The sequence below is a fragment of the Silurus meridionalis genome, chromosome 15 (assembly GCF_014805685.1).
Source record: "Silurus meridionalis isolate SWU-2019-XX chromosome 15, ASM1480568v1, whole genome shotgun sequence".
Lineage (NCBI taxonomy): Eukaryota > Metazoa > Chordata > Actinopteri > Siluriformes > Siluridae > Silurus > Silurus meridionalis.
This window is the reverse complement of record NC_060898.1, coordinates 20,824,235-20,832,435: the sequence shown is the minus strand read 5'-3', so window position 1 is coordinate 20,832,435 and position 8,201 is coordinate 20,824,235.

Genomic DNA, 8,201 nt, shown 5'->3' with positions numbered 1-8,201 from the left:
GGTGTCCACAAACATTTGTTCATATAGTGTATTTTGTTCTATATAGATTTTTTGGGGCAATTTAGGAAAAAAAAAAACAAGACTATCACAGACCAGAAACCCTCTGATATTAAAGTAGGGTCTGTATAAAATTGGATGAGTCTTTACTGCCCATATTTTTAGGCAAAATTGTTTGCAAGTTTGTAACTTGTTCTTTTGTAATTATTGGTGTCAGAACTGCCGTTGTTCATTATAGATTCTAATTTCTACTTGGAGTGAACTCAATTTACAATTTGGATGAAGTCCAACTGAAGCAGAAAAACGCTTTATAATATGTCACATTCGACCTCAAACGGAAGCCGTCAACTTCTGCCTGACAGCCTGTTTTCCTTCTGGAATTGTTTACACAATGAAAGAATATTCAGATACGTTCTCAACATAAGTATGACGTCAGCTGAAGAGGAGTGCGCAGATGCACAGTGACTAAAAAAAGACTCAATTAGCTTCAAAAGCTCATTCAGAAAAAAAGCCTTTTGACTTCCAGCGTACAGAAATTACCGGTTTCTTACATGTTACTCTGAGGAAGATGCTCCATCATCCTCCTTGGCTGAAAAAAATCATTTTACATATTACAGATGTGGTTTGTCAAAGCGACTACATTCAGAGGCTGGTGATTTGCATTTGCAGTAATGCAGATGTTCTGTGACGTCATGGGTCGAATCGGGACAATCTGCATAACAGGATTCTGAAATTATTTAATTACTGTGTAAACGCAAAACGGACTAGTTCGAGCAAAGTCATGTTTCTTTGCAGCTGAATTGATGTGTATTTTGCCTGGGAGATAGAAAGAAATTGGTTCAGTTGTTACTTGATAAGCTGATAAAGAGCTTTTGTTTGAAATGTCCAGTTTCATTAGGACATTTTGTTTACTATTGTTACCTCAATCTTTATCTCTTAAGCCCATAATATATGTGGAGAGTGTGTGAAGTGATGGGTTGCCCCCTGATCCTGTGAAAACTACCTAGCATCAGGGCTGGAATACAGCATGAGTGGCTAAACACAAACGAGAGCTCTTCTGGTTATCTAAGGACAGAGAACTCTGATGAATAGTGGCAGCATGCCACACACGCACACTCACACCTGATTAATTAAATCATGATGCATTTTTCTTCTATCACTCTCTGCCTGAAATTTCCTTCAGCCTTGAGGCTAGCGTGTTTCGGTCTTAACACTGCTAACACCGGCTTTTCTACTGTCTTCTTTTTCTCAGCTTTTTGCTATTGTCAACATTTTTCAGGCTCCATTTGTTGTTGTCTTGCATATTCCTGTTTTATGAGGGCTGTTTGAATACCAGCATTTTCTCCTTGGGACATCCGTCATCTGCATGTTCGGGGAAATTAATGAATGAAATGGAGCAACTTGTCCGAAACCCTAAATGGTTTTATTTGTTGTTGCAAAAATTTATACTTCTCTACTCTTAATATTGTGTTAATTTTTTAAACAGTTTACTTAATTTTGGCTTGCAAACAGCCAATAGATTTTAGATTTTCATATACCCACTATTTACAGTCATGGTGAGCAGAAATGTAGTAGTACAACCCCAATTTCCGAAAAAAGATAGGACACTGTATAAAATGTAAATAAAAACAATGATTTTTGCAAATCTCATAAACCCATATTTCTTTACAGTACATTAAAGAAAAGATCAAAGGTTTAAACTGAGGAAACCATTTTTAAGAAAAAAGAAGGCCATTTTGAATTTGATGGCACATCTCAAAAAAGTTGGGCGGGGCAACAAAAGTCTTGAAAAAGTATTTGTTGTTCCAATTAAACAGTTGGAGAATTGTTTAGCAGCTAATTGGGTTAATCAACAAGTCGGTAAGATGGTTGGGTATAAACAGTGTATCTTAGAGAGGCAGAGTCTCTCAGAAGTAAAGATGGGCGGAGCTTCACCAATCTGTGAAAGACTGCATCTACATATTGTGACACAATTTCAGAATAACATTCCTCAACGTAAAATTGCAAAACGGTTTATGTTTTACATAATTTACAGTACATAATATCATCAGAAGTTTAAAAGAATCTGGAGAATTCTCTCTGCATAATGAACAAGGGTGAAAATCGTTATTGGATACCCGTGATGTACGGGCCCTCGGGCAGCACTGCATTTTGTGATGGAAATCACTGCATTTTCTCATGAACACTCCAGAAATCATTGACTTTAAACACAGTTTGCCATGACATCCACAAATGAAGGTCAAATCTCTATTATGCAAAGAAGTAGAAGTCATGCGTGAACATGATCCAGAAACAAAGGCATCCTCTCTGGGCATTAAATTCAAAATGACCTTATTTTTTTCTTTAAATAGTATATAATTCTCAATTAAAACATTTGTGAATAGAATAAGGATTTATAAGATTTGCAAATCATTGCATTCTGTTTTTATTTGAAATTCCACTCTGCATGATGTTCATTGACTGACCGGATATATATTTTTTTCATGTTATTCATTAAAAATTAAATCCTCCCATCAAGAAACAAGAAGGTTGCAGATCCTCATTATAAAGTGTCATGAATCACTTCCCCGTTCCAGGTCTCTTGGGTCTCTACACGCACACCAGCTCTATCGTCTTCTTTCTTTTTTTTTTCCTCTTCTAGCGCCACTCTTGACAAGAGCTCACTTGCCACATGGGAGCCATGTTGCCCTTTCATCTATCCTGCCTCTGTTCTTCTCCTGTTCCTCGTGTCTTGCTGTCCTTTATGTTCATCGTAGCAAAGAGCATTAGAGCCGACGTGCCTCTTGATTAGATCTCCTTTATTATCTCGCTCTGAGTTATTATTGCCTGGTATGATTGCCTTGCATTTAAAAAGTCTCATTTTCATAAATGTGAACCTTCATAATGTATGAGCTTTTTTGTTGCTTCATAGATATTTATTAACTGTTGATATATCGCTGATTCAATCATACACAGGTTTATGAATACCTGACACTAAGATTTGCATATGCACATCCTGTTCCACATTTAGTCTTCATTTGCTGTTATAATTATAATGTTCCAGTAGATTTGGAGTATGTTTGTGGGGATTTGTGCTCATTCAGATAAAAGGACGTTTTTTATTTCAGGTACTGATGAAGGTGATGTGAGGAGGCCTGGGCTACAGTCAGCATTTCAGTTTATCCCAAAAGTGTTTAGTAGGGTTGAGGTCAGAGCTCTATAGCGGACCACTCTGGATCTTCCATTCCAACCTTAATGGAGATGTGCACAGGGGTAGTTAAATGCTCCAGCAGTTTTGGCAACAATTTTATGCTTCCACCTCCTGGAACGTCCTTGTGTGCTTCCAAGTTTGTAGTAACAGTCTGCAGAAGAGCACATATGGCTGGAAAGGTCAGGTGTCCCAACACTTTTGTATATATAGTCTATGATATTATTATTCATTCCACTTAATTTTTGTACATCAATAATGATCCAAGTCGCTGCTGGAGTTTATTAAAAAATATGTCTTTACTGTTTTGTATTGGCTCATGAATAAAATTTATTTGCATTATATTAATGTGCATTAAATAATTATTTCGGTCTTGTATGTGTTTTTTATTCATATTTCAATTAACTAATTAGGACACTATGACTTATAGCTATACCCATTAGGAGGTGCAATGGGCAGCTTTTAGAAAAGTTGAAAAGAACAGGAAGGCAAGTTGTAGTGCACATTGCATGGCTGAGAACCTACAAGTTCATCTACAGTCCCTGGTGGTCTAGTGGTTAGGATGTGGTGCTCTCACCGCTGCGGCCCGGGTTCGATCCCTGCTCAGGGAACCAACCCCAGCCACTCTTAGTGCCGGTCCCAAACCCGGATAAATGGGGAGGGTTGTGTTAGAAGGGCATCCAGTGCAAAAACGTCAAATCAAATGTGCAGATGATCCGCTGAGGCAACCCTTAATGGGAGAAGCTGAAAGAAAGATTAGGAGCATCTACAGTGAACACATGGTCATTTTACAGCTTTGGGCAGGTGATGAAATTTGAACTGTTAACCTTCTGATCAGAAGTCCAACATCTTATCTACTGAGCTAGAACTCTCTACATTGCAACTTTTCAGTTCATGCAATAATCCAATCAGCCACGCACTGTAACATTAACACCAAATATCAGCATGTGATGTTTAATTTTTGGTTTAGCCTCAGATTCCTGTTCTTAGCTGACAGGAGAAGAATCTTGTGAGATTGTTACTGCTGTATCTCATACTTCTGAAAGTTTGACCTGATGTGATATGCTTTTCTGCTCACTGTATATGTATAGGATGGTTACTTGAGACCATCGATACCATCCTGTTTTGCGTGAAACAACCAGAAGTATAGTGTGTAACCTCTATATACTGCTGTATATAAAAGTCTCAGGGGATCAGCAGTTTTCTGAAAAACATCTGGCATGAGAAAAACCTGCCGCAGTCACTGAGATGACATTGCTTTTTCGTTTTGATGCTCGATGTGAACATTAACTAAAGCTCTTGACCAGGATCTGCATGAGCGCACGTTCTATTGCACTGCTGCTATGAGCTCGGATAATTGCATGAATGAGCAGGCGAACAGGCATTATTAGAAAGTGGATGCTTAGTGTGCTGTACGTACCCATTATAAGTGACATGAGCGTACAATTTCTCTCAAAAAAAGACAGATCCGACAATCTATTCCTTTAGTTTGAAATCACCACGGTTTTAAAAATCTCCAAAAAAGTCATGTGACTAATCTGTCAATTCAGCATTAATACAAAAAATGGGTGCATGTTGTGTTACAGCTCAGCATGTTCCTGTGGAGATTCCTGCTATTCATGAGCCTAATACTGACACTAAGAACACTCCAACAATGCGGACAATAGAACAAATTGATACCCCTGCCCTTCAAATATGCAAAAGATTTAATGCGCTGAGCTCCTGAATAAATCAAATCACAAGCCACCTGAGAAGACAAAGACTACACCATTTCATAAAGATTGATTTTTTTCCTATCAGGTGATTGGATGGCCCGGCCTAGAATTTGCACTGTGGCTGATGTGAGGGAGTCTAAAGCGAAAGGAGCTTGATAGTAGAGAAAATGGGGAATGAATAATAAAAAGTCGGCACACTGAGAATGCTAAATAAATAAAACCACGTCCCGAAGTATTCACATGCATTCAAAAGCATTCAGGGGAAATCCAGTTTGAAATGGTGAAATGTTTTTTAAGGACCGAAATTAACGGCTTTTATGCCGGATACTTTCAAGTCGGGTTTGTTCACTAGAGATCCTCCAGGAGCTGTGTATTATAGACCGAACGGTTCTTCAGAAAACCCAATAGGGAGCTCAAAATGGTTGTTCATTGGCATCATCTCCTAACACCTTTATTTTAAGGTGTGTAAACATGTGGGATGTTTTCTCAGATTCTTTCTTTTGAAATCCCTCCAGTCCCAGAACCTTTGAAGATAGTCAGAGCCAAGTGGAGGCGATGTTGCCAGCTTCGAGTTGCTGATTAAGCAATCGTGTGGTTGCTTTTGCTATTAATGTGTTTCCTAAAGATATAAGCAACACAGGAGCGCATGTTCACGACCGATTAGTTCAGCAGCCGCAAAGGGAAGGTGGCATCAAAGCGTACATCTTATTCTGTTTTATTTTTTGCTCCATGCACCTGAACATCCACTTGGAAATTTTCAGCGTACATGTAACAGCATTGCTCTCCAACCCAATGCTTTTCTTTTGTCAGTTCAAAGTCTTGCACATACACTGACTTTGTACATGCAGTTAGCTGACAAATGAAAGGAAGAAAACAACATGTTAGTAAGGTGATGTGTTTGAGTTCTATATAAATATATAGTTATATATATGCTACATTTCTATGACAATATTTCATTTATTTCATTTGCTATTGCTATTGACGTGGGCTTCAGCAATACAAACCGTTATCAAATTGCACAAATCCAAGATATATTTTTTATTTGGAATGTAGATAGATGTGACCCCGAATTGTTGCGGATTCGATGCTTCGATAGGAGGAGCCTGAATTAACTACCAATCTCACAATCGAATCTTCTTGTGGTGTGTATGCAGAATGTCTATGACAAGGACAAGGAGTTTTGCTCACTTAATTGTTGTTTCTGTGTGCTGTGTGTAAAAGAATATAAAAGTCTTACACACCTGTTAACTACCTAGTGCACCAAACAACACACACACACACACACACACACACACACACACACACACACATACACACACACACAAACATGATTCGATTATCAGTCGACTATGGGCTGGACTTGAACATTCCGAATCATCTATATAAATTCTTAGTCGGGGACACCCCTAAAGGTAAAAATTTTATGTTTTTAGAATAATAAGAAAAAAAAAACAATAGATAAAAAAGTACAACTTTTATTCATAATTATGACTTCCTAGAGTCTTTTAGGTTGTGTCTGTCTTTTATTGGACAAAAATTGTAAAAGATATGTCTTAGACTTATACTGTTGCATTGCTTTGCTCCAAAATCTGTGGTAAGTCAGTGGTTAAGATGTTTGACTTGATTGGGAAGGTTATGAGTTCAAATTCCAAACACGTACAACAGACTGCCATCACTGGGCCCTTGAGCATGGCCCGAGCAAGTGTTGTGATGATGTTTTGAGATAGTTGTAAGTTGCTCTGGAAAAGAGTGTCTCTTAAATGCGAGGTCATTATAACAGGAGGGTATAAATCTCAGAATGACCCAGAATTTATTACTGCAAATGTATATTCAGATTTCACCTGTTGGTGGCACCGGAGTACTCAAACCCTTTGCTCACTAAAGTTTCTGTGTATGTAGCTTAGAATCTTCTCCATCACCTTGATAAAAAAGCCTACTGTGCATTTTTATACTGTATGCAATCACATTGCCCCATGAGGTAGAAAAATTGTTTACTTCTCTGTTTGATGTAAATAAATGGTTTCCAAGGAATGTTTGGCAGTTTGAAGCCCTTCACCATTAAACGGCACGTCCCTCCACAAAGCTTATTTACTACTGAATGAGAGTTGATTTGCAGTATAAAGAGTCATGGTAATAGCAGTGATATTGTTTTCCAAGTTTTCTGCCGTCGCCTCCATTATAACCGTTCTCTGCAGACGTCATTCCAATCACTGAAACTACATATTGGCGATCTCTCATTGACACGAAGCCATTACAGCTAAAAGAAATGGGCCCTTTCTTAAAACCCAGATCATTTCCCGTTCCATTCAGGCACCGTGACAGAACATTTTAGAGATTTAAGTGACTAAACAGATACCTGTCATTTTCAGGTCTGGTAATATTGTGAAGGGAATAAAAAGACCCCTGACTCTGAAACAATAAAAACCGTGTGCAGACGCATTCTCATTCTATCTTTTCCAGGAATTTACCCCAATCGAAGATGCTGTGTAAAGTGAGAAATGATTACCACAAAGAGAAGTCTCCAGTGAGAGCATGTCTGATGTCAGAGGCTAGAAGCATCAGTCATTTCAGCAAGTTCCCAAAGAGCAATCATGGCACATACTGCTCATATTTGGTATTAGTGCTTCTTGAATCAGAAGATTCATTTTCTAAGACAGCACATCTCTGAGATGACTCTGGTCCTCATTTCTATATCATAACCCCTTTTTGTTTCTATAGAAACAGCTCATCCACAGGGACTTGTGCTGTATTTTACATTTACATTTACGGCATTTTATAATTTTTACAGCTGAGCAGCTATGGGCTTAGAAACCTTGCTAAGGAGGCCTGGGAGGGGCAATTTGGTGTGGCTGGGATTTGAACTCACGACCTTCAGATCCAAAGTCTAATGCCTTAAACACTAAGCGACCACATCCCATCAAATTTAACAAGGGAACAAAGGTGGAAAGTGTAATCAAATATTCTATTCAAGTAAAAGTTACTTCAGTGAATTTTCTTTTTACAGTGGAAAATACAAGTAAAGTTACTGGTCTAAAAATCTAGTTAAAGTAAAGTAGCAACTAAAAATTAAATTGACTGAGATTGGGGATTCTGGTGTAGTTAAGAAATGTCAATTTTATTTATCAGGTGATTTAAGATTTGATATAATGTCATTTATTGCTTTGAGAATGTTGATAGAGAAGTATAGAGAAGGTCAGAAGGAGTTGCATTGTGTGTTTGTGGATTTAGAGAAAGCGTATGACAGAGTGCCAAAAGAGGAGTTGTGGTATTGTATGAGGAAGTCTGGTGTGTCAGAGAAGTAT